General features: G+C 35.2%; 1 protein-coding gene across 10 annotated transcripts in view; it reads right to left on the reverse strand.

Moving 5' to 3' along the window:
* Wdr62 (WD repeat domain 62) overlaps positions 1-27,408 on the reverse strand; it is a 480,266-nt gene that overhangs the window by 383,921 nt on the left and 68,937 nt on the right. The gene's annotated exons all lie outside the window — the stretch shown is intronic.

The raw sequence follows: 27,408 nt of genomic DNA on the forward strand, positions 1-27,408 counted from the left end.
CTGAAATATTTTTTTAATATGTTCATTACATGTCGAATACAATTCTGAAGGTAGTCAACTCATTAATTGCTCAATTTGCTGATCTATCAAAAACAAAAACAAAATATTGCCAAAATAGTTGAATGCGCAACTAATTATATTTTATGCTGCGCTCCTTTGACAATCACAAATAGAGTAACTATTTTGAATCCCATAAAATTTCGATATTTTTGTCGTAAAGTACACTGCCGCTCACTTGAATAGAACCCCCCTGCAAAATTTTATTCATACTCAATTTTTTTCCGAATTATACAAGATATGAAGTTTTTAACTTTTATTATATTTTGCTTCATGTGTTTGGAGTAAACCTAGTCATTAATTTGCATTCAAATCCAATTTATATAAAAATTATACAAGAAAAACAAAATAAAGTCAAAAATTGGAGTAAAAAATTTGGCTCATTTGAATAGAACCCCCCTTAAAAACTTGCGAATACAGAAAGATTGTATTAGAATATCGATGTATATTTACTCTATATTGAAAACGAAGTACTTTCAGTACTATTCAGTAAAAGGATATACCTCCGATTAAGGATACACCCGTATATCCTGCTTTGGCAAGGATTCTTTAAATAATCAGGTGTAATGCCTAACAAAGCTTGCTTTTTTCTGTCAACAAGTTTATTTTTGGAAGCTTACTGTCTCCTAGAGTCGTATATTTTACGCTTAAGTCATTCCCATACAGTTTAGAGAATATTTACCACTGTAGAATATGGTGGCCCTCCAGGATATCCGCATTTCTATTAAAATCTTTAAGTTTTGATGACTCAAAGTGTACAAAAGTTTATAAAATCGTGATGAAATTGCCACTAGGGATATCCGAAAATGTTTCTCACTACTGGAAATGCCTGTTTTAGAACTCGTTTGTAAATTGTTGTGCGCATTTAGGGTGAAAGAAATTAACGCCCAAGTCCATTGCATAACTCTACAACTATTATTTTCGCGTCTATTAAATGGAAGACCATCCTCTAAATTGTTTCTGTAGCGATGAATGTGTTTTTATTGTGCTGGAACGCATTACTAATTATCAAGGACTTGGGCGTCAATTTAGTTCACCCTAAATGCACACGACAACTTATAAAGGAGTTCTAAAACAGACATTTCCAGTATTGAGAAACATTTTCGGATTTCTTGAGTGGCAATTTCATCACGATTTTATAAACTTTTGTACACTTCGAGTCATCAAAACTTAAAGATTTGAATAGAAATGCGGATATCCTGGAGGGGCCACCATATTCTACAGTGGTAAATATTCTCTAAACTGTATGGGAATGACTTATGCTTAAATATACGACTCTAGGTGACAGTACGCTTCCAAAAATAAACTTGTTGACAGAAAAAAGCAAGCTTTGTTAGGCATTACACCTGATTATTTAAAGAATCCTTGCCAAAGCAGGATATACGGGTGTATCCTTTATCTGGAGGGATATCCTTTTACTGAGTAGTACTGAATGTACATCGTTTTCAATAAAGAGTAAATATTTATCGATATTCTAATACAATCTTTCTGGATTCGCAAGTTTTAAAGGGGGGTTCTATTCAAATGAGCCAAATTTGTTACTACAATTTTTAACTTTATTTTGTTTTTCTTGTATAATTTTTATATAAATTGGATTTGAATCCAAATGAATGACCAAGTTTACTCCAAACACATAAAGCAAAATATAAGAAAAGTTAAAAACTGCATATCTTGTATAATTCGGAAAAAATGGAGGTTGAATAAAATTTTGCAGGTGGGTTCTATTCAAGTGAGCGGCAGTGTAGTTACGGTAGTTAGGAATTATGTGACCGATTCAAGTTAACTACCTTTGCAGTATATATTGAAGATAAAGTCCAATGAATATGCTCACAAAGAAGGGTTAACAAATTGTACAATCACAAGATTTTAGGGAGAAAAGAGCTATAAGCAATGAAAATGGAGTTATTGTATAACTCAGACTCAAAAATCTGTTACACTGACGGTTGAATGAAAAATATAAAATGAAATCTTACTTGGTTTATTGGATTATAAACGGTGATTATGTGGTAGTGGTATGAATATCTTGCGGTTTATATTCAAATGTCAGTGGAAAATAGTATAACCTGTTTTGAACCAAGAAGGGTACGTACGAGATCTTCAACTATCTTCAAATTTGGATTTATAATGGATTATTAAAAAAAACCCAAAATACCTTTGCTCTTCAGCAACTGCCTCAACATTGACAACTTTTTCGTCAACTGGAAAGAAGGATTGGTGATACTCTCATATGACAGATATAGGCCAATTTTCCTCATGTTGCTCTTTGGGCAATTAGTTAAACAATTCTTTCTAAACCGCATCAATCGAGTCATAGATAAAGGAAACAATACTGAGGACTTGTCAGTTCATATTCAGAGTAGAATATTCCACTCCCATGTTTTATAACAGATGGCTTCAAAAATAAAATAGGTCTGAACCTTGGCACCGAGTTGGATCAACAATATTGCCAAAGGATACAAATTTCAGTGTGATGCGATGTCGAAAATGCAACCGGTCAGGACTGGAGTGCCATAAGGATTACTACTGGGAACATCATTCTTCATAACCAGTACTTAGATATATTGGGTTATTTTTTGAGATACAATTTACAAGGTAAATGTAATTTTTTATTTACTCTACATAGAAATGGGTACAAAATATGACTAAAAAATTACTATAAGGCTGAAAAAATGGGCAAATATTTTCCTCATTAATGACTAATGAGTATCAGTGGTACAGAGTGTGTGTGTGCCCGACGACAAAACCAAGTGTTGTTAGTTAAACCCCTCTATTTTTCACTACCAAGTAAAATCGTAAAAAATGGGAGCTCTGATTTAAACATGTTATTTCAGAGTTTTTTTTTCAGAAGATCACAAAGTAGGGTTGTCGTGCGCTCTAGAGTATTAGACCACAAGTATGTTTGAACGAAATTCGTTTCAGACAATTTGGAGTTGGTATAGCCATGTCCGTCCGTCTGTCTGGCTGGCTGAAGCGCACGATAACTCTCGAACGGATCATACGATTTGGTCCAAAATTTGGCGTTAGTAATATTTTATCCAAACTTAGCTTAAGTTCGAAAATGAGCCTATCGGTCCACTCCTACAGATACCCCCCCCCCCCCCCCACAAATGTTCGGAAAAATTGTCCGCACGATGAATCTTCAAGCGAGTAAACGATTTGGTCTATAATTTGCACATCGTGAAATTTCTACCAGACATAGATGAGATTCCAATATGACTATCGGTCCACACGGTGCGCCTTAACCAAATTTGAATGGAAGGTGCTTACAACTGGAAAGTTTTTGCAGATTCTGAAACAACAATGCTCATAGATGAGAAATATCAAGAAACAAAAAAAAATCGCCGGAGCGATTTTCAAATAAATCGCGATTTAAGTTCACATTTTTAGGGGTTCTTTAGGTTTTCACGATTATGCTTGGAAAGCGCGAGTCCAATGTAAATGGGCCTAAAGAAAATGTTGGAGCTGTGAAAATTCTCCACAAGATTGACCTTTATGATATTTTCGTAGGTTTTACCGTTTTTGAGATATAGAAGTTCAAATTGAGACAATGTACAGTCGATTCCTTATAAAACAATGTCATTACTGCAATTTTCCAAATTAAACTTATATATCTTGAAAACGGTACAACCTAGCAAAAAATAAATCATCAAATCTTGTAGAGAATTTTCACAGCTTCAACATTTTCTTTAGTCCCATTTTAATATGACTTGCGGCTAGACCATACTTCTTGAGAAAATCACCAGAAAACTGTAGGTGTAGTGGCTGTTGCGAACGAGAACTCCCGAACCGAATACCATGTTGGTCCACACTTGACATATCGTAATATTTCTTCGAATATTAGTTTATTTATAAAAGTGGGCCCTATCGGTCGGTTCCTTAGGGTACCACCCACACAAATGATCAATATATTTGTTTAAGTGCAGTTAGAGGTCTGTGCGAGAATCCTTTGGAAATTTTTACCGAAGGTACTCCTAGTATCCCTGTATAAAGCGATATGATGTTTTTCGTGGGCAAGACCATGTTTCCTAAAATAATGGGAATGATTCCTAAAATAAGACACACTTCCAAAAAGGACTATGTCGGTCCATTTCTTTAGGTACCTCCCCCGCAAAACTTTTGAGATTTTATCCCAATCCATATCTTTGTCGGCAAGTTCTTACGCCCAAAATTCTGAACCCCCTAAAAACATAAGTTTTTTGGGAAAATGGTCTTTCAATTCACACAGTCTGAGGGTATACCTCTGTCGGCAAAGCCGACTGATACTTTTTAACTTGCAATGAAAGCAAACAAACGAAACTATTCCCGTACCATTCACACAAAGTCACAAACTTTTCATATTTTCTGAATCGTTTCGTTCTCAAAACAAAACGAAACCACAAACTTTTCAACTGAAGAACAAAACTGTACGATTGCTGAAATATACTTCGGCTATGACGTTCCGGGTTGTATCATTCACGAACAAAACAAAATGAATCGTTTGTTGTAATCAACGACACATTCAGGTGATGTTTCGTTTTATTCCTAATGAAAATGCGAAACGAAACGATTGCAAACGTTTCATAAAGTTTATTTCCGTACGCTGTTACTTGTTTATATATATTTATCTATTTTTGGAAAAAAGGACACTTTAAAGGAATGGAGCTTAAAGCTGTGAGTTCTTGCAGATTCTGAAACTAAAAACAAAAAAATCGACGGAGGGATTTTCAAATAATTCGCGGTCAAGGATCTCATTTTAGGGTTTTTTAGGTTTTCGGGATTTTGCTTGGAAATTGTAAAAACTAGGAAAAAATCGTAAAGGACATTTCGATGGGACGTTCCAAGTTAAATCCTGAAAACCTAAAAAACTCTAAAAATATTTAAAAAAAACATCCTTTTTTCTATTTTTCTAATCTATGAGCATTGTAATTTCAGAATTCGCAAAAACTTCCCAGTTGTTCAGGCGCAGCGTGAGGAACCAATGGATTTTTTCTCACTTTATAACATATTATGCCTGTGACAAAATTCCTTAGTTACCCTGATTTGGCGAGGGTCGTGTATGATGTCGCGTCCCAATAAATGGGTACTTAAATTTACAAAAGCTGGAATATAGCAAGGAAAATGATCCAACATTTCATCGTCTTTTCGTCAAGCGGCGCATGAGCTATTGTCGGCAAAGCCTATTATGTGCAGATGCGATTGTAAGTCGGTTGTCCTGGATGCCTGTCAGTTTACTCTAGATGTTAGTAGATGTTAGCTCTTTGTTTCGCGTAAATAGGATTTTGTTGTTTTTCCTTTTCCTTATGTTCCAAAGCATTTAGGGGTATTTTTTGCCCAAGTTGTTAACTATAGAGCAGGAATAGGCATCTTTTTTTGCATACTTTAGGGATTTTTCATTCTGAGAGTGCATGGTTTGTCAATTAGCGAAGAAAGAAACGGTTTCTGAGAGCACGTAGGACATCCACGTGCTTACCACACTTTAGAGGCTTAGCATTTTCTCAGTATACTGTGGTTAATTCTCTGACATTCTTTGGCATTACCACTAAATTGTTCTATAAACAATTAAATAATTTGTTATTATGATTATCCTGACATTCTTATCAAAAATTACCAAACCATTCTAATCAATAATTGCAATTAAAATACATAATCTACTAAAAACTTTAATATATACTTTTAATTTTATTTATTGATTTTCCCATAACATTCGTCGTGGGGGGGTTTGAAATGTACAAACAAAACAAATAGTTTTGTTGTATCATTCCGATTTCATTTGTTTCTGTTTCGCTTTATGAACTCATTCATCGGTTTTATTTTTTGCAATAAAAGAAAAAAAATATGAAGTTGTTGTCTGTCAATTTAACTCATGCTTAGAGTTGTTAAAAAAATAAATCTTATGGTTTAATTGAAGTTATTACTTTTATTTTGTATTTGGTATAGGGATTACAGTTCGAGGAATTATTTTGAAGAGATTAAATATAGCCAGAAATATGAATGAATAATCTATTAAATAAAATTTTAAAGAACATTTAAAAAATTTTAATTAAATTATGATTTGATTGCTTAAGTCTGGAGTATTCCCCCATTGGCTTAACTTCATCATTACTTTCTTTGCAGAGAGTAATGTTTACAAAACGCACTGACAGCTTGCAAAATTTACTGATCGCTACCAATATCATGATTTCATCCCGGCGAAGGGAATTATTAATTGGCTTTTTAGTTTTTGAAATGATGGTAGTGAAAACCTGAACTCTTTAAGCATCGAGTATTCTCGTGTTAATGAGAATGATGCTCACTTTTCGGCTTTCCCAAAAAACACCAGAACTAAATATTTGCAAGCCGACTGCACGATTCGACTAAGAAATCATCGATTTCTGTAAGTTGAAGTAACATCATTATCTTCTTGCAATGACATTCTTTCTTCCCCATGTAAAAATAATTTGTTGTTGTCTCCTTAGTAAATATTTACGGTTAATAATAGATGAAATAACACATTACTTGGTAAGGTTTTCGATGGGGTGCAAACCTAATGAAATAATACTTCTCAAATTAATGCTTTTTTATATTTTCCCCAATATGCCTTCCCTATAATACGACACGACATACCTATCACTACCACACACGAGCGAGCATGTGCCTTGATGATATAGCTTCTGGGAACATTTTGTGGTTCAATGAACTTTTGAAATGATTTTGATTTTACTACCTTTCAGGCTTACATTCTGCTTCACGCAGACGATGCGGCGGTAAGTGTGATGTGATGAGAAACGGCCTTCCCCAGCCGGCCTTCTTCTAGCCATGTGATTGGTGGCTATTGAATGAAACATTAGCAAATGTTTACAGTAGATGAATGAGTAACAGTAGAAGCAGCAGCAACATTCCGGCAGCACACAAGAAATATGTATGTTATGTTCAATTATAAATGATAATCCGTTTAATCAACCTAATCCCCACCTGCTGTTGGCTTAAACGCTGTTCATGCTTTGGCCATTGGCTGATTAAACATCAGCAGCAGCAGGCCGACCAAAAACAAAAAGAGAATTGGATAATTACATTAATTAAATGGGAGTTTGGTGTTTAATTTCAGCAATCTTTTAGAGCATCAATCCAGAGGTGGTGGTAAATGGTTAAATTTACTGCAGTTGATGGTGAGATTTTTATAGGAGGCGTTGTTGTGAAATTTAAATATGGGTTTTTTTCAAGTGCTTGAAGAGCAGAATTATTTATATTATTTTTTGTAGGGTGGGTGTTTTCATGGCTTTGTGAAAATTGGGTCATGATTAAGTAGTGGTTTGGATTTAACACTTTTGAAATACCACCTTTAATTTTCCGTTAATGCAACCGACCGAATAAGTAAAGTACTATGAACGTACATTGTATTTCAGGTCGGGTATTACAACCCATAATGCATTACAAACGCTTGAAAGAATTTTCATTACACAACTTCTTAATGCCGAACTGAGTTTTCGTGGTACAAAGGTGCACAATCAACCCCAGCAAGAAATGTAGAAAATTGTTTTCAGCCCCAAAGCTATCGGACAAAAGACTTTAAAAGCGTTGAGAACTGTAATTCAAGATATTGACAGCAATATCATGCCCGCTTCAAACTTCGGGGAAACATCTGAGTGCTGACTGCAGAAAGTTGAAACCTTAGAAGATATATAGCGATAGATATATAGCTGCGAATCACTCGCGGATAACATAGCTGATCTAGGGGTAGAGTTTCAAAGTATATGACGACGGAATCCCTAACATTACCGACACCCTCCATCTTTAGAAAGACAATAATCTGCCAATCTAAACTGATAACAGATTTAAAAATGTCGAGGTACGCAAGCCCTCATTACTGTTCAATCGACTGGAAAGGATCTCTCCCGATTAAATGTCGACAACAACAACATACACAACTAACCAATTGCTCCTCCTCAGGTTAACATATTATTGCCCAGAGGCCTCCGCGAAGATACGATTATGATACGGCTACGTTGTAATCAGAAGAAAGGCCAAAAGGAAGAAAACAGTGAAAGACTGGGCTTAACTGCGCTTTTGTATGGGAGGGGTATGAAGAGGTGGGATACATCGTGGCCTATATCTCGGGATGTATTAGCTTGGCCTAGAATAAAATTATACTGCTATAGTCATGATCAGAAGTAGGCCCTATTAAAATTTCCAAGAAGTGATTGTAAACTGCATTTAAGCTCAAAAGTGTTGAACTTTTTTTGATCAGGTTCCCTTAGGTACAGACAAGATCATCCATCAATCTAAGTTTTTAGAGTCACTGTTTTAGTTGGTCACCACAGGATTTTCTTAAAAATGAAAACAATATATCGGAATGATCGATATGACAATAACTATTACATACAATTCTAACATTTCCTTCGACCAGTAGTAATTAATACCGTCAATTCCGTCAATTGGGGAAACAAATCTCATTCGCTTTGTGTTACTTACTACCCGAATATATTTTCTGGTTTCCTCACCGAAATTGTCGAATACCGTAGAGAAGGTACGAATAAAATAGACGTGTGGATCGTCCAGTGTCTCGGTAATTGGTAATATTCAGGGTGTTTGTCAGTTTCGGGGGCGTCCCTAGTGGATGGTCATACTACTCTACCCTAAGCAAGGGAAATCACTTTTGACATGACCAGTCTGGGGTAGAGTGGTACGATCACCTACCTCTGGAAACCTTTGAGTTTCCCGCGAAAAAAAAACATATATGGGACGGAAAAGAAATAAAAGTTGCGGTGCAGAGCCTAAATAACTCAGTACCGGCAGGGACCAGTGAACGGCCAGCGAGTTAAACACCGCCGTATCGCAAAATTTACGACGAAAAAAGTGCGGTGGACTGGAGTTCAACTACGGAAGTTTAAAAAGATCCAAAAGAGATCAATAACACTCCCTCAACTTCCTCGGAAGCGGCGAAAGGATAAGATCTCCTGAGGAACAAAATACCGCAAAACCGCGTATGAAGAAAAACTTCCCACCCTCGAATGCCTCGAGCAAACCAAGGACTCAGAAAAGAAGCCCAGGACCTTCCAAAAGAGGAAGATGGCCGCGGAGACCGGATCAGAGCCGCCATCTACCTACGCCAAGGTAGCCAGGAAAAAACAACAGGGACGAGCAGTGTTATGCTGTATAGTATAACACTTGGGCTCGCATGCGAACCCGGCGGCTCTTGGCGAGGTAGTCAGCAGTGTATCAACTCCTTGTGAAGTCGACAAATTGGAGCTGGAGAAGCTCACCTGACCAAAGCGGCGGTTTATGGCTGCAAATTGGAGACGGAGCGTCTTTGGTAAACAAAATGAGGACTTGGAAGTGATGCGGTGAAAGTCTTCCACATGAGGGGAAAGAGAATGACACTCTCTTTGTGATGGGACTTGACGACCTCGAACACCACATGCTTATGCTAAAGGCACATCAGTGGAAACCGCATTACATGAGGTAGGGTAGTACACCATACAGAAAATTCCTTCGAACTGAAAATATGTACACTCAATGTATGCATCGATATCGAAGACGTCTTCAACAACGTCAGCACGGAAACCCTGATCCACTCCTTAGACGAGTTTCAGGTAGACCGGGCCCTGAGCAACTGGATAAACCATATGCTAAGGAATAGATGGATAATCTGTGCGCTACATGACGTAACAAAAAGGGACAAATTTGGTCAGGAAACGTCACGGGGGGATATACCACTTCTACTGTAGGTTACTACCATATATAGTCTATTAAGGGCCTTTACCGACGTGGGGTTTGAAACAGTCTGCTATGCAGACAACGTTATAATTCTTCTTAGAGGAAAGAATCCAAATCGGCTTAGTAGGAAACCCGAAATGGCTCTTAAAATAACTTACAATTGGACCTGGCCGAAGTGTCTAAATGTTAACCCGAATTATATATTATCACTAGGAAAACGAAAGTAGGAGCTTTCGAAGAACCCGTTTTCCTAGATAAGACAAAAAGCATTTCTCCAACAGTTCAGTACCTAGGAATTATTCTAGGCAGGAAACTTAAATGGAAAGACCATATTCAGGAAAGGGCCAATAAATCCCTCAGATGTTGGTCAACCTGTAGGAGGGCTGGGTTTTAAATCCTAAGATGATACACTGGTTATACAGAAGTTTAATTAGACCGATTCTAACCTACGCTCGTAGTACTCTCCTCCTTGCGCTCAGGACGCTCTCAGCAAGATCCAAGTTCATAGCAAGAGCTCGACGCTCATAACCAGCTCCCACTCTATCCCGACAACTTTCGAGTACTACAAATCAGAGCTATAACAAACCGATTAACACCGAGCCGACAACATGCTTATACCTTAGAGGCGAGCCGCACACCCGATTAGCTCAGATCGACTTTTTAACGTCCTGTTGAAGAAAATTATACCAGGCAAGAAAGTAAATAAAACGGAGGGTTTGGAAATCTCCTTTAGTTCAGCTTATGAGACAATTGTTCTGTATCAGGCCACCAAAGTAAGTGCCCTTCCTACAATTATGTCACAGTGTTGAAAAATTTAATGCCAGACTCAATATCTGAGCTCTCACAAATCTCGGCCCGAATACTCATGGACTTTGGTTTAGAAAATTCTGAATGAGTCTAAAAAAAATTCGGAAGCCTGTGGTTATGCGTTTTTCTTTGCCAATAAATAAAAACACTTCCGCTTTTGAATTAAGAATGAATAAGATAAACACCAAGTTTCATTATTGAATTTCTGATTCACTTCTCCTGGTAAAGTGCACTCGATAAGTTAGCCAAACATAAATTAGCTTAAAAAAGTCGATTCCGTCCAATAATTCAATCACACTTTTTGGCCAGAAATTTTAAATTACATTATCAAAATGAACAAATATAATAACGAAATGATTTGCCAACAACCACTGGGGTTTACTTTATTGGTGGCGCTTACCCCCAAACAGCAAGAATAACAATAATAACGTCATTGTGGAAGGGGGAAATGTCAACACTGAGTACTTCTAAGCCCAGAGTTGGGGAATATTACACTGTCACATACAGACACAGTGTAGTACATAATTTGTCATTGTTTTGATTTTTTGCAAATAAACAAAAAACCGGCAACAGAAATTCCCAATAAAATAAACACAAAAATTGAGTACAGCAGCCATAAGCAAAACCCTAAGTCGACAACCCCATACACACATCCCGTACCGCTCGCTCATTCACTATCTACTAAAGTGGTCAGTGTGTTTTTGCTACAAGCCCAAGTCTGCAGCACTGAATATGAGTGTTGGCTCTGCCTATGTAATCGCAAATAGTCGTAATTTATCTTATCATTGTGCCCAGAGGCCTAGTCTAGCAATCAGTACATACCACCCCACCCACTGCCACCAGCAGTGGATACAACCGACTATTTGGACAACGTCACAGACACTCGCTCTCTCTAATCGGACACATAAAAGTTTGTGTGTTTTTTGTTATTCATAGTCACAATATAAAAATAAAAGCTATAAAATTTTAGTTCAAGAGCCAGCCATAGGCCGCATTGATGTGCGGCGCAGTGGCGTTAGACTGACTTTCAGATCATGGTCAGTTTTTGTAAGTAGAAAAAATTGAAATTGACCCTCATTTATGCCACCACATTTAGAGAGTCGTACTAGACAGAGAAGGAAAAAGAGCGTGAGGGAGTAATAAAGTAAATATTCATTCTCCTCCAATCATAAGCTACAGTGATTGCAAAACGATATTGCCACAATGAAGTAATTAAAAATGATAATATTTGTTTGGAAATAACCAACAACATTTTTAAAGAGGGAGGAAGATTGAAGAAAAATTCAGTTGTCATCACAAGTTTTTGGGATTGGGTATTAAAAGCAAGGATATTATTGAGATTTAATGGTAAACGAGCGACTGAATCAAAAATCGCTATCAAACCGTTTCGTTTTAAGCCACTGGTAAACATTTTTCATCGATTGGACAATAATTACGGCATCTACAGCAATTTCGTGAAAACTCAGCTTTGACCCCATACAAAATAACTATTGAAATAAAAATCGGTAAGGAACTATGGGTTAACGTTAACCGATCGCCATAAAATTTCATATTTAAGGTTTTTGGATCAAATGAAGTCCTTTACAAAAGCAAACCTGTCTCTGGGAACCTTCGAGATTAACGCGGACAAAAAACTGATTATGTGGGTGTTCCCTAAAAAAAAAACAATGGAAGAAGACAAAAATGATGATAAAGTTACGTTGTAGGGTCTAAATAACTCAGTACCGGAGGGGACCAGTGATCTGCCAGCGAGTCACACCTCAGCGTCATCAAGCGGTGGCGAGCAAAAATCTATCACATATGTGGGTCATTTGTAGACAGCGGAATTTTATGCAACCCCTATTTTTGGTCCGATTCATGTCAAATTTTGAGGCTGGGCATATTTTTGGCTTCTGATTACATTGCAATCGAAACATATGAAGTATGCAAAATTTTGCATATGCAAAAATTTATGCATTTTACATATTTTCTTATGCAACAAATATTTCAATAATAGGTTCAAAAATGTTTGTGTGTACAATTTTTCTTTTTAAAATTCTCTTCAGACAAGTCAACAAAATAGAGAAATGTATAACCACAGCCACAACCTTCAAAATACCGAAAATCGGGAGGTACCACTCCATGAGGGCTATATGAAGACGTGGACCTATATCGATAAATTTCAGGTGGAAAGTTTTATCCCCCAAGGATGACTTAGTACCAAATTTCAGCCATTTCGGAGGGATATTGAGGCCACTACGTTCAAAATACCAGAAATCCGGAGGTATGGGGGCTATATGAAGACGTAGACCTATGCCGATAAATTTTAGGTGGAATGTTTTATACCCCCAACTAAAACTAAATACCAAATTTCAGTCATTTCGGTGGGATATTGAGACCACAACCTTCAAAATACCGAAAATCGGGAGGTCCCATTCTATGGGGGCTAGATGAAGACGTGGACCTATGCCGACAAATTTCAGGTGGGAAGTTTTATACCCCCAACGGAAACTAAATGCCAAATTTCAGTCATTTCGGTGGGATATTGAGACCGCAACCTTCAAAATACCGAACATCGGGAGGTCCCATTCTATGGGGGCTATATGAAGACGTGGACCTATGCCGACAAATTTCAGGTGGAGTGTTTTATATCCTTAACGAAGACTAAATGCCAATTTTCAGTCATTTCGGTGGGGTATTGAGGCTACAACTTTCAAAATACCGAATATCGGTAGGTACCGTTCTATGGGGGCTATATGAAGACGTGGACCTATGCGGACAGATTTCAGTTGTAAAGTTGCATACCCCTAACGAAGACTTAATACCAAATTTCAGCCATTTCGGTGGGATATTTAGACCACAAATCCTTGAATATATTTTTGCATATGGTTTTGCATATGCTCATTTTATGCAGATATGTACAAAATATGCAAAAATTTCTGGGCCTAATTCGTTTTATTTTGTAATAAAACGAGTTTCTGTCTAATCAGATTTTCTCTACGACCATCCTAACCATATATGCATTTGCATAGGATTCCGCTGTCTAGTCATTTGGCATCTGCAGTCGAAGATACTGCTGCAAGCACACAACCGAAAGGAAAAGGCAGAAGAGGAGAATGGGAAGCTTAGGGAGATTTTAAACTGAACCCAACCATGAGAGTGACACTTACTCCGAATCTAGCAGCAAAAGCGAAACAAACAACCGTTGTGGAAATCCTCACTAAAGACGATGTCCACACACAAGAAAAAGAAGCTGGTGTCGGGGGCTCAACGACGGAAGTTCAAGAAGCAACAGGCGCCTCTAAATAAAAAACAGCAGGATGCTCTTAAGGAGAACAAAAGCACTCCTCCTTAGATCTCTCAAAAAACAGAACACTGCTAAACCATCGAAAAAGAAATTGAGCTTTCCAGTCCGACCACTGAATCTTCTGAAAAGACTGGGGACTTCGAAAGGAAATCCCGCATCTTCCAGAAGAGGAGAATTAAAAGACCAGCGCACATAGGAGTAATGTATGTTAAAAGTTGATTAAAACTCCTAAAACCCTCATTTATAATCCGATTGATATAATATTTTGCACAAATCATATCTTTGGTCCAAGGACTATTTTTGTAGAAAATAATGAAAATCGGCCCAGATTTAGATATAGCTCCCATTTATATATTAGCATCGGATATGAGGTAAATAATGCACTAAAAGCGCAATATATATCCGATCAAGCTAAAAATCGGTACATGCTTCCAGAACGAGACCAGAAAACAGTGTGTCAATTTTGGTTCAAGATTTATATAGTTATATATCCATTCGATTTTTTATTTCTATTATTATTTCTAAATTACTCCACTTTTATATGAGAAAAAAACGTGATTTTTCGGAATGGCGCAAATTTATATCAAAAGTTATGAGTCATTCTGATAAATAAGAGCCCCGCTAATAAGGTAGACCAAAAATTAGTGTTGGCAAACGTTACTAAAATATGTTTTTATATTATTTTACATAAATTATTCCAATTTTACTTCAGAAAAAAACGCGATTTTTCGGAATGGCGCAAACTTATATCAAAAGTTATGATACATTCTGATATATAAGAGACCCGCATATAACACAGACCAAAAATTAGTATTGGCAAACGTTGCCAACATATTTTTGTAATTTTTTTAAAATTGTTTTACATAAATTATTTAAATTTCACTTCAGAAAAACCAGTGATTTTTCTGAATGGCGCAAACATTTATCAAAAGTTTTGGATTAGTCTGATATATAAGAGACCCGCTTATAACACAGACCAAAAATTAGTGTTGGCAAACGTTGCCAAAATATTTTTGTAATTTTTTTTTAAATCGTTTTACATAAATTATTTAAATTTCACTTCAGAAAAACCAGTGATTTTTCTGAATGGCGCAAACATTTATCAAAAGTTTTGTATTAGTCTGAAAAATAAGAGCCTCGGCTATAAGACAGATCAAAAATTAGTGTTGGCAAACGTTGCCAAAATATTTTTGTAATTTTTATAAAATTGTTTTACATAAATTATTTAAATTTCACTTCAGAAAAACCAGTGATTTTTCTGAATGGCGCAAACATTTATCAAAAATTTGATTTAGTCTGATAAATAAGAGCCCCGGCTATAAGACAGATCAAAAATTAGTGTTGGCAGACGTTGCCAAAATATTTTTTTATTTTTTTTAAAATTGCTTCACATAAATTATTCCAATTTAACTCCAGAAAAAATTTAAAGGTTTTCATGATTGCAGTGGAGAAAAATAGGATTATTTCAGATTGGCGCAACTGTGCGTAGCGTATTTTCTTTGAATCAGCATAATCTGCAGAATCTTGCATAAAACATCAAAAGTAACTATGGTCCGCAAACGTTCGCATCATGTAGTATTTCACCATTGAAATTTGAGTTATCATAAAAGATATCTATGAATGATGGGACGTATCTCAATAAACTAATAGTGAATATGCAAAAACAATTATCTTTGGCGATTTTTATGACCTCTAATACACATGAGTACAAATAAAATAAGTAGATTTGGCGAACGCTGGAACCAAAATAAATTTCTATTTTGTAAATGTTTTTCTTAAATACTTCTATATTTAAATATTTCAATGGTTTTAGTTGATAAAAATGAGATTTTTTCAGAATGGCGCAAATATGCGCAATATATTATGATTGGATCTAATGTTGGAGACTTCAGTGCATAAATCACCAAAAGTAATTATGGTCCGCAAACGTTCGCATCATGCACTTTTTCACTTTTGAAATTTGAGTTATCTTAAAAATTATCATAAAAAATATGCATGAAGGAAGAGACGTACCACCATTATTAAAGAGTGAAACTGCACAAACAATTTAGAACTTTTATAAACTTATCTTGTACGGAGAATATACAAAAACAAAAAACCTTGAAAATTATAAATGTTCGCGAAAATATTTATATTTCAATTTTCACTTCATTTCATAATATTTGAACATGTGCTTTTTTGCTTTCATTATAGCTGAGTTCAATCGGCTGCTGCTTTGAATTGGTTAACCGCAGATATTTGCGGATGGTCATAGCGAAAGGGGTAAAGGGTCAGGTGACTGTTTACCAATAGTTTGTTTTTAAAAACGCGATTTTTATATGTTGAGTTTTGATCAACTTTTGGCATATACTACCCGTATGTGCAGCGTTCGAAAACTTACATTAAGGTACCGTACAATAACGTTTTGTAGCGTACCTAGCATGAAAAGTTACACTACGATAAGGTACCGTACATGTACACAAACTTTAAAAAAAATTTTAGCGTTTGTGTACATGTACCCAACGAAAATCGTAGCGTACATGTTTCCCAGCAAACCAAATGTCTGATGTCCGACATATCGGAACAATTTCGGAAGCAAAATCGTTCAGATTTCGTATCGATTTCTATACGATTTTTCGTAGGGGAATTCGTACAGATTTCGTTCCGATTTCGGAGAAAATGTCGGAAGTAAATTTCCCTTCGAATTTGCTAATGTTTTTCTTCCGATTTCGTTACGAATTCGGATCGACATGTCGGAAACAAATTTCCCTTCGCACAACAACCACCTTTTGTATATATCTAACAAGCAACATTTTAGTTTGTTGTCGAAAAACAAAATGGTTCGTTATAAAATTCGCATATACATTTTTTAAATATTTTAAATATAAATGCAACATATAATAATTCAAGCTAGAACTGATAGACTCAACATATTCGTATACAAAGTTTACATTGTTCTACTATAACTACAAAATGATAACAACAGTGAAAATCATTAGATATCTTTGAAATTATAATCTTCCAATAAAAAATATAACGAAGAAAATTTATCAATAAAAAAGAGGCATCAGAGAAATTTTTTTTCCTTCGATAATCATACGAAATTATTCCAAAATCGTTCAGAAATCTTTACGAAAGTTCGGAAGGTACCTCAGATTTTCATACGACATTATTCCGAAATCGTTCAGAAATCTGTACGAAAATTCGGAGGAAAAAATTCGAATTCCGAATTTCCCAAGGATTTTCTTCCGATTTCGTTGCGAATTCTGACCGAAATCGATACGATATCGCTCCGACATTTCGTTCCGAAATTATGTCAACCACTTCATACAACTTTCGTTAAGATATCGTTACGATTTCGGATCAGATATCGGACGTAACGTCCGAAATTTGTTCCGATTTCGTTACGATATCGGTACGATTGGTTTGCTGGGTTGGTACGCAACCACCATTGTAAAGTAACAACCACGTACCCAACCGAAATGGTTGGGTACGTACGTTATAAATGTTGCGTGTACATTAAAAAACCACGTAGCGTACATCATTATGTACCCTAAAAAACAAATAGAGGTTGCGTACACTTGAGTGATGTTTATGAAGAGGTTGCGTACACCTGAGTGATGTTTATAAAGAAATACTAAATATGAATGGCATGAGGAAAAATACAACCATAAAAATAAGAGTGAATATCGAATAAATAAAATACAAAAGTATATCAGGAAAATATCTAAAATTGTCTTTTCCATTTCAAACCAGTAAGGAAAGGATCAAAGTCGGGCGGGGCCGACTATATGATACCCTACACCACTGTGAATATGTAAAATATAAATCGGAGCTATATCCAGATCTAAACCGATTTTGATATAATTTGGCACATTTATTTCCAGACCGAATTCAGTCACACATTCCAAATATCATTGAAATCCGACTTATATAGCGTGTTTGGAGCAGCAAATACGCGAAATCGGCCGAAAATATATATGGGTGCTATATCCAAATCTGAACCGATTTCGATATAATTTGGCACATTTATTTCTAGACTGAATTCAGTCACACATTCCAAATTTCATCGAAATCGGAAATATATAGCGTGTTTGGTACAGAAAATACGTGAAATCGGCCGAAAATATATATGGGAGCTATGTCCAAATCTGAACCGATTTCGATATAATTTGGCACACTTATTTCTATACCAAATTCAGTCAAACATTCCAAATTTCATTAAAATCGGACGTATATAGCGTGATTGGTACATCACATACGAGAAATCGGGCGAACATATATATGGGAGCTATATCCAAATCTGAACCGATTTCGATATAATTTGGCACATTTATTTTTAGACCAAATTCAGTCACACATTCCAAATTTCATCGAAATCGGACATATATAGCGTGTGTGTTACAGAAAATACATGAAATCGGCCGAAAATATATATGGGGGCTATACCAAAACTTGGACCGATATAGCCCATCTTCGAACTTGATCTTCCGACGGCTAAAAAAATGGTATTCCCCAATTTTCAGCGAAATCGGTCAACAAATGCGACCTGTACGTTGCGAACGGACGGACGGACGGACGGACGGACGGACGGACGGACATGCATAAATCGACTCAGAAAGTGATTCTATGTATATCCCTAGAAGGAACTATGGGTCTATCTCGCTTCCTTTTGTATGTTACATACAAATGCACTAACACATAATACCCCTTACCACATAGTGGTGTAGGGTATAAAAAATAAAACAAATTTTTTGATACTACATCAATGATTTTTGGTACATAGATTAAGAAAAAAATCTGCATTCCAAATCTGTTTTCGTTACTTACTTTGATCGTTGCGCGCAAAATATATGACCGTTTAATTTATGATAATTAGAAAAAATTCTAAAAAAATCGCGATTTAATATAGTTAGCTGTTGTATCCTATTATCGTTAAACTGAATTCGTAACCTTTGCGATGATGCAAAAAATAATAGCAAAGTCTAAATGGATTCGCGAAAAATCAAATTTGTTAAATAATTTCAGGTATTAACAAACATATTTTTGAAACAATAGCGCTCATACTTATGAAAAATATATAAAAAAAATTATAACAGCATCCAGATATTTTGAGGAATAAAATGAAACCTAAGTTGTGAAGGTTGGAGCTATAGTATTCATTAGGGTTATGACTTTTTTACAACCTCATATCCCTGTATCATAGCGTGATGAGTTTTGCCATAAGATTCGGTGAAAAAATCTCACGCACAAAATGATTTTAAAATTTGAATTTATCAAAATTATGGACAATTTTTGAAGTCACTGAAAACAGATATATAATTGAAAATAAACTTTAGAGCCACATGAGATAATTAAAATGACATAAAATTTATATCTCACTATTTTTCTTTAATTCTGAGAATCGTAAAAATGTCGTAAACGCTTTTATTCAAAAATATAATTTTTTAACAAAAAAATTTAAATTTTTTCAAAGTGACTTTTTTCGCGACTTTTTTAATATTTGAATGAAATAAACGTTATTATAGTTATTAGTAGGCTTATATTTATTCATTCGTGCAACAAAAAATAATTTTTTGAAACATTTTTTTTTTCATTTCATATATTTTTTCAAAAAATTATTTTTTTAAAATCGATTTTTCAATGGAATAAACGATAGCATAGTGATTAATAGGCAAAAGTTCATTCATCCCTGCTACAGGAAATCATTTTTGAGGAAAAATGTCAAAAAGTCATAACCCTAGTATTCATGTTATTTGCAAAAATACGAAGAAAATATTAGGAAAAAATTAAAATCATATTATTCTAATTTTATTTTTTTATGGTTTTATAGGAAAAGTTGGAGAAACAATTTTTGAGTTCTTCGGCATTTTCGTGAAAATTTCACGCAATAATGATGATATTCCGTTGTAACAAATTTTTCGCTTATAGTTTTCCTATTGGATAATATTATTAGAACCTTATATTAAATCACAAGGAATTCCAATTGTGGCAAAACATTAAAATCATTTTATATTGAATATTACAACATTTGAGAGGCATGTAAACCGCGTAATTATGAAAATGCCATGATGCGCATCCGATTTTCCAACACAGCGAATCAATCCCTTTTATTTGATGTACAGTTTGTCAAATTCTATTTGGCGGCCACGATGTAGCATCTGCTGCATATTATTGTGCAAAATACAGTAAAATGTTCATAATTTCCGCGAAGTTCAATTACATTTTATGCGCATCCGATTCAATAATCACCATTCAAAAATACCACATTCTATGCCGTTCAATGCGATCCATCGAGAACCGTGGATGTAGCATCGCCCTCAATTTTTAGAAATCTATTATATCTCTGGATTTACGAGAGTTTTTAAATATCTGTTTTCGCGCAATTTAAACACTCGTATCGATCTATTTGTTTAAGTAGAACTGACACAGCCAAAACGCGTTTTAATATGCGATATTTTCAAAATAATTTTTTGCAAATTTTCGAAATTTGAGGGGTATCATATCCGCCGATCTAGTGGGTGGATTTTTAACGCGTCGTGGCTTGTTAGATTTAGAACGTAAAAAACTAAATTTACGCGGGTTTCCACGGAAACCGAATGACGTTTGTAAATTTTAAACCAAAAAAATAGGTTTTTCAGAAAAATTTACGCACAAAAATTTCGTGTTTGGACGCAGATTACTGTGATCCTGTGAGGACTGCACACTCATGTTATACATTAAAAAATGCGAAATCGCGAGTACTACAATCAAATAATAAGCTTTTAGGGAAATCCAGCTGCGCGTCCCGATTAGAGCAAAAAAAAAACCATTTTTCAGTCTTCAAAATGTCAGCGTCCGTTTGAGGTAGATACAGTGGATATATTAAAAAAACATACATTAGAAACTTCAACTTTAAAGTGTACTCTTTAACTTCTCCTTTGAACATTAAGCTCTACATTGTGTTGTAAAACCAATAATTGGAAAATAACATAATAAAACTCGTTTAATTCAGCGATTTTTTCCGATTTTTTACATTAGTACGACCACAGCTTCCGCTCAATTTATTATTTTAAGAAACCCCTCGGTGAATCGGGCTAAAACAGTTTATTTTACCGAAATGCGGTCAAAAGTTATGGTATAGTAAAACTGATCGCGAGTTACAATACCCCATACCTCAGTTTCAACATAAGTTAATTTTCTACAAAAAGCTTGATATATATTTATATTTAACCAGTAAATATGAAAACATTTATTTATTTTATAAAAAATTAACGAATATATGAAAGATTAACATGTGAGAAAGCTCAACTTTCATAATTGAAATCCCCATTGACTTTTACAATTAATATACATATGTTCAAGATTTGTTGCTGACATGCGGTTGCGCTGATCAGATAATATGTATTTCATAGCAGAAAATAAGCGTTCCACACTTAATTGGGTTGACGGTATTACCTGTACAATATTATCAATCTCACTTATGATGGTATTCTGAGAGTACTAAAATGCTATTATATTTTCATTTAGTCGCAATCTTGATTGCAGCACATAAGTGGCAAAATCAGCTTCTAAATTGTGTAAATTAGATGAACTCGGAATTTCTGTGGCAGGATCTATCATTTGCAGATACTCGGAAAAAGATTTGGCTGCATGTGGTCTGCTCGGTGATGGAGTTTCCTCTAATATTGGGTGGCTTGTATTGTGTTCTGAAACATAAAAGATGATTGATATAAATAAATATGCATTGATTTGGTTAACTTAAGCAAACTTAGCTTCTGTTGACTTCATGGGTTTATATAACGATAGTATGTAGCTCTTCGCCCTTTGCTTTTGTTCACAAGTTAAGCATACTTTGATTCGTGGATCCAAGAACACAGCTGCGTTAAACAGTTCATTTTCTAAAAGTTTATCCTTTCTTATCTTCAAGAACTCCTTGCGAAGGGTTTTCATGTTGCTATCCGGTAAAGCGTCAATTTGAAATGACGTTCTCTATAGCACAACTGTTCGCTTTGTAACTTAATGGTAGCATTGTAAATAGGTTTAAATAGTCCCAAGAATTCAGTTGTGAAAGACCATTCTTCAGATTCAAGAAATAAATCAGGTTAATCCTTGCTTAGTGTATTTATAATATCCCTCATTTCCAGGATTCTTTCAATCATTTTATATGTTAAATTCCAACGTGTTGCACAATCAATGATAGGTTTTTTGTAGAGTTCACTTCTTTGAAAATTTAAAATCTTTTTAGTTCGTTTACACACAGTTGGAGAGTGTGAGCACAACAACGAATGCTAGTAATTGTGTTCGATGAGATGTTAAAATCAATTGATTCAATTGTGTCAATAGCTATTCGCCAATCGATATAATCTTCATCTTCTTCGAAATCCACGGCATCATTATCTATCGACAATTGCATTTCAGAGTTCAGGATTCGTACAGTTTTGAGCATATTTGATCCGTTGTCGGTTGTAATCGTTAAAATATTACGTAAATCAACATCATATTCCTTTAGAACATCCAATATAACAGTTTTTAAATATTTAGAAGTGTGATTTTATCTAAGTTCCTTTATAGCCAACGTTTTAACAACGATTTTACCATGTTTAATGTATTTAGCAGCATACTTAAGTCCAGCCTTGTTGCGACATCCATCTTAAGGGAAAATAATATCCCTTTAAGATCGTTTGAGATTCCCGTTTTAATATTTTTTGAGAAAACTATAAATCGTTCCATTACGTTATGTTCATTTACCGTTATCCCGAGTACACTCAAAACAGGTTCTTTAAGAACTTTGTAGGCTTTATCTTCGTCCATATGTAAAGTACGTCCATTTTTTTTTTTTTGTAAACAGTTCCACCAATGCTGTTTCAATGTTTTTGGGATTCACACTTTTTTAATAATACTTTGATGTCCCTTTTTTCTTTTACGTTTTCCCGCTTTTGATCAATATAGTACGCATACAAATCGGGATGCACATTTTTCAAATGTCGCTCTAAATTTGCGGAATGCCAATTTAAAACATTGTTGACGAAATTTTGTAAATTACACACTGTTTGATTTGATTCGTTTGTACTGAATATATCACGAAGAACAATATTTGTTAGTCTTGGCATTTTTATAATTATTTTCCACTTAACGTTTAAAAATGAACTAAATAGCTTTTGCGGGGGTTCTTTTGCATATACAGTTTGCAAAAAATGTATTCTCTTAAAAAATGTAATTACCTGCAACTATTCCAAAGGGGTTTCGCGAAATTTTCCATAAATTATACTTATAATTATATCATAGGTACCAGTCCTTGGCTACCTCAACGGCAATTCATAAATAGGAAAAACACAAAAAAGCAAAAAGTAATTCTTATTGTGGTGTTGTAGCATTTATTGTTGTAAGATGATGTTGATATTGAAAACAACTTACTTGAAACTGTTCTTCGATGCTAAAATTTTAAAATGAACCACCTGTTTTCACAATACAAATGATACGATTTTTAATAATAAAAAACTCCTCCATAAACTACAGCCCTATAGCAACCCTTTTAAAAAATGTCAAGATTTTATATATTCGATGAGAGCGTTTTGTTTAGGCATTACTAACTTCTTGCATAAGTATTTATGACATTTAAATAATGACATTTATAGTCCTTATTAATTGAAGATACATATTCATTTATATTTACTTGTATTTCATTTGTATATATTCCACTAAAATTAAAGTTTATATTTTTAATACCTTATTAATCAAACAAATGTAAGTGTACGCTACCAACACTTTCTTTCTGAAGGTACATTATGATGTACTCTACGTGGTTTTTTAATGTACGCACTGATGTACGCAACCTTTTCGGTTGGGTACGTGGTTGTTACATTACGATGGAGGTTGCGTACCAAACATGTGTGTTTGACGAACTTTTCGAATTTCGTTGGGTACACCTACACAAACACTAAAATGGATTTTTAATGTTTGTGTACGTCTACATAAACTTTATAATTTTTTTTAGTGTTTGTGTACATGTACGGTACCTTATGATAAGGTACTGTTTGTTTCCGAACACTGTAAAAGACACGCCATCAACTTATGCTAAGGTAGCCATAGGCATTACAGGGACGGGCTGTGTTATGCGGTAATCGACACCAGTAGATGGTCTGGCGGGTCAACGATAAACTCTTGGATCTTACAAGGAGGTGGACCAATAACAACGAGCAGCGAGCTTAAAGGGGTTGTACTAATGTACCTCTTGGACCGGCATGCCAATTCTGTCGCTCTAGGGGAGATTGTTAGCAGCATTGAAACTAATTGGTAGGTGGCAAATTGAAGCCGGTGGGGAAGGATGAAATTCCTCATCTAACCAAAGCAGCGGTATATGTCAAGGGGTACGGATACAAACTCGAGACGGAACGTTTGCTCGGATTTTTTAACAACCAAAACCAGACTTTGGATGTGAAGTGACACTCTCCATGTGGTGGAACATGACTTTCTCGCACTGGCCATTCTGACAAAGTCAAAGTGCATGGCCTATTACGTCTTAAATGCTGTCCACTTCAATGTGGGAAGGCCAAGAGTCGGTGAGGAGGTAAAGCCCCCGAGCGAAACACAGGAGGGTTGGAAACCATCAGCCACTGCCAAGATGACCGGCTATTTGAGCACCCATGATTGAAATCATATAAATAAATCTCCATCGGAGTGGAACTGATGGAGAAAAACAATAATGGTAATATACTTATAGGCCTTATCAATGAACCTTGGGCCGTGAGGAAAAAGTAAATGGATTAATCAACTCAACAAGCTATAAAATATTTAACGGTGACCATCTAAAATTGTTTGTTGGTAGGTTAACTTCCGAAAGGAATGACACCCAAAATTAGATCCAGTTCAATGATGGGCTATTTCGGTCAATTCCTTGAGAGACCTGATCCAAAAAATTTCAACAGTTTTTCGCTTTTAAGGCCACTTTTGGGATCGTATTGACATTTTAGTAGCGTGTAGTCGTTGTGATCTTGACTTAACATAATTTTTTAGGGGCACTCCTTCAAGCGACTCTCGCACTAAAGTTTTTATAGTCAATAACGGGCAAAAGGTCATTTATTCGTGCAGAAAGAAATATTTTTTTCATTTTTTTATATTTTTTAAAAAAATTCAAAGTGGTTTGTGCGATACCTTTTTAATACTTAAGCTGAAAACACATCCAACGTTTGGGTAAAGTTTTGTGTCGTTTTGGCCGTTTTTTACACTGTTCAGCATGATGCCGAAAAATTCAATTTCATTTGAAATATATGCCGGCAAACATATCAACGCTATACATTGGTGTCGTCATCGCCCTATTGTTGTTTTTTTTTTTCTCAACGCCCAACACAAAACTTTACTCAAACGTTGGATGAGTTTTCAGCTTTAAATAGAATAAACATTATTAATAGGAAAAAGTTCATTCATTGCCGCTACATAAAATAATTTTTGAGAAAAAGGTTAATAAACAAATTGGTTTAGTAATATTTATCTTCGAGTACAAACCCCACAAATGTACAGTAAAATTGTGGGCACGATAACTCTCGAAAGGATCAACCGATTAAATTCAAAATTTGGTTTTCGTAATATTTTGTCCAAGCTTAGTTTATGTTCGAATATGGAATATATCGATCCACTCCTCGGTCCACACATAAAATTTTAAAATGTTTGACACATGTGCAGTTTGGGAACACTTCTCGGATCGTTATGTAGCAGGTTGTACTCGCGGTTCGTTTTACGACGGTACAATTTTTTCAAGGGACAATAATGGGCTAGGAGCTCTACATAACCCTACTGGCACAAGCTAAAAATATCCGATGACCGAGATAACTTACGAATTGATTGTACAGTTAGTCGAAGTTTTGTCCATCGTGAAATTTCTTTCAAGCGTGCATCAAGTTGCAAGAGTTTATATATCATATAACATATTCGGGTACCTCCTTCACAAAAGTTCGACATTTTCGCTTAAGGGGTTATGGCACCTTATTGAGCACGAAAATAAAACATTTTTCATGAATTTTTTACAAGAAATCTATCAAACATATTTAGAAGATTGTGTTTTTATTTGAAATGTCACCCCTTGAGCTACTTTCGAAGTTTTTTTTTTTTTTTTTTTTTTTGAAAAATATTGCACAGTTTTCTGACAAATGACCGCCTACGAAACACTGTTTTTACTAAAGCAGTTTGCGGCGTCCACTATAGTTCGAAGATGAATAAACCGATCAGCATATGTTTGTGGGGGATCATTAAGAACATACTAATCTTGCCCTTAAGCGAAACTGAATTAAAAATATCAATTAAAAAATGGTGAACTGTCAAAATCAACATTTTGATTTTGACTAAATAAATCGACAGTTTTTTTGGTCATAAATCCGTCAAAAAAAAAATTGTTTTTCTAAAAAAAGTCTCTCGCTTACGGACAATCTTTTTAAGTGTATAATAATCCCTCAAAAGCATATGAAGATTTTGTAAAACTGGCATAACCCCTTAAGTGCAGTTTAAGAACTGTTCGAGGATCTTTTGGAAATTTTTACCGAAGATACTCTTTGTGGCCCCTTCTACAGGTATGTTATGAGTTTTGTGGGCAAGTCCATGCTATTTGACATAATGGCCCAAAAGCTCTAAAGCTACAGTTACCAACTTATCACTTTTGAACTTTAATCCAAATCAAATTTATTTGCAAGACGTAAGCATTAATTCGAAGCATCTGCAATCGTTAAGATAAATGCCCCAAAAGCTTCGATATATCCAAAAAAAGGCTACAAGATTCAGAAAACCCATTAGATATATTTTTTGGGATAGGCTATTCAATTCAATCTGTCTATAGATGAAAGTCTCAATTAAAACAGACTGAGGAATTGCTCCATTTCGACGGAAAATTTCCACAAAATTTTGAAAGAAAAAATGTCTCGAAACGTTGCTTTTGCTTACGATCCCGGCTATACGGTAATAGTTCAACTCATTAGGTCATATTTTCTTACCCTGACCCTGTATCTCAATGTAAATGGCAGTGTTTGAAAGATCGTACGGCGTAGAATGTTGTTCAAATGGGCGACCATTTTTGTTGTTTTGTTTATCTATTTAGAGAGGTCATACCTTATTGGGAACCACCGCGTTCGATAGAACTGGAGCTTATTTTTTTCTAGCCATATCAAGGAAAATTTCAAAAAAAAAAAAAAAAAAACTCAGAAAAGTTTTCTCGAAGCATTGCATTTTCACAAGTCCTCCGCTGTACACTGATCTCATGTTGTCACATTTTGATCTTTATATGTTTTTGTGGGATAATTATACACATAAAAAGCTTATCTTAAATCCAAATAATTTCAAAACATTTGTTCTCTTTCTTTGCATTTGTGTCGTATGTGTGTAAATTGCCGAAAAACTTCGGCACCGCCGTGCCAAGCGTGAACACAATTGCTCTAATGCTCGCCCTTAAACGATATCGGATATACAATAACGTACGTTCCACTTATTCTCATATGCCGTTGTTTAGCAAAGAAAAGACTTTCTCAGAGAGGCTAATGCACAAAATATTTGAGCACCACTGCCCGTATATATGGCTGATAAAAATAAGAAATTTTACAAAAGCTATTTTTTAAATATTTTTATTTGTTTCTTAATTTTTCAAT

This window comes from Musca autumnalis, unplaced genomic scaffold (assembly GCF_047663935.1).
Source record: "Musca autumnalis isolate F117 unplaced genomic scaffold, ASM4766393v1 scaffold_2, whole genome shotgun sequence".
Taxonomy (NCBI): domain Eukaryota; kingdom Metazoa; phylum Arthropoda; class Insecta; order Diptera; family Muscidae; genus Musca; species Musca autumnalis.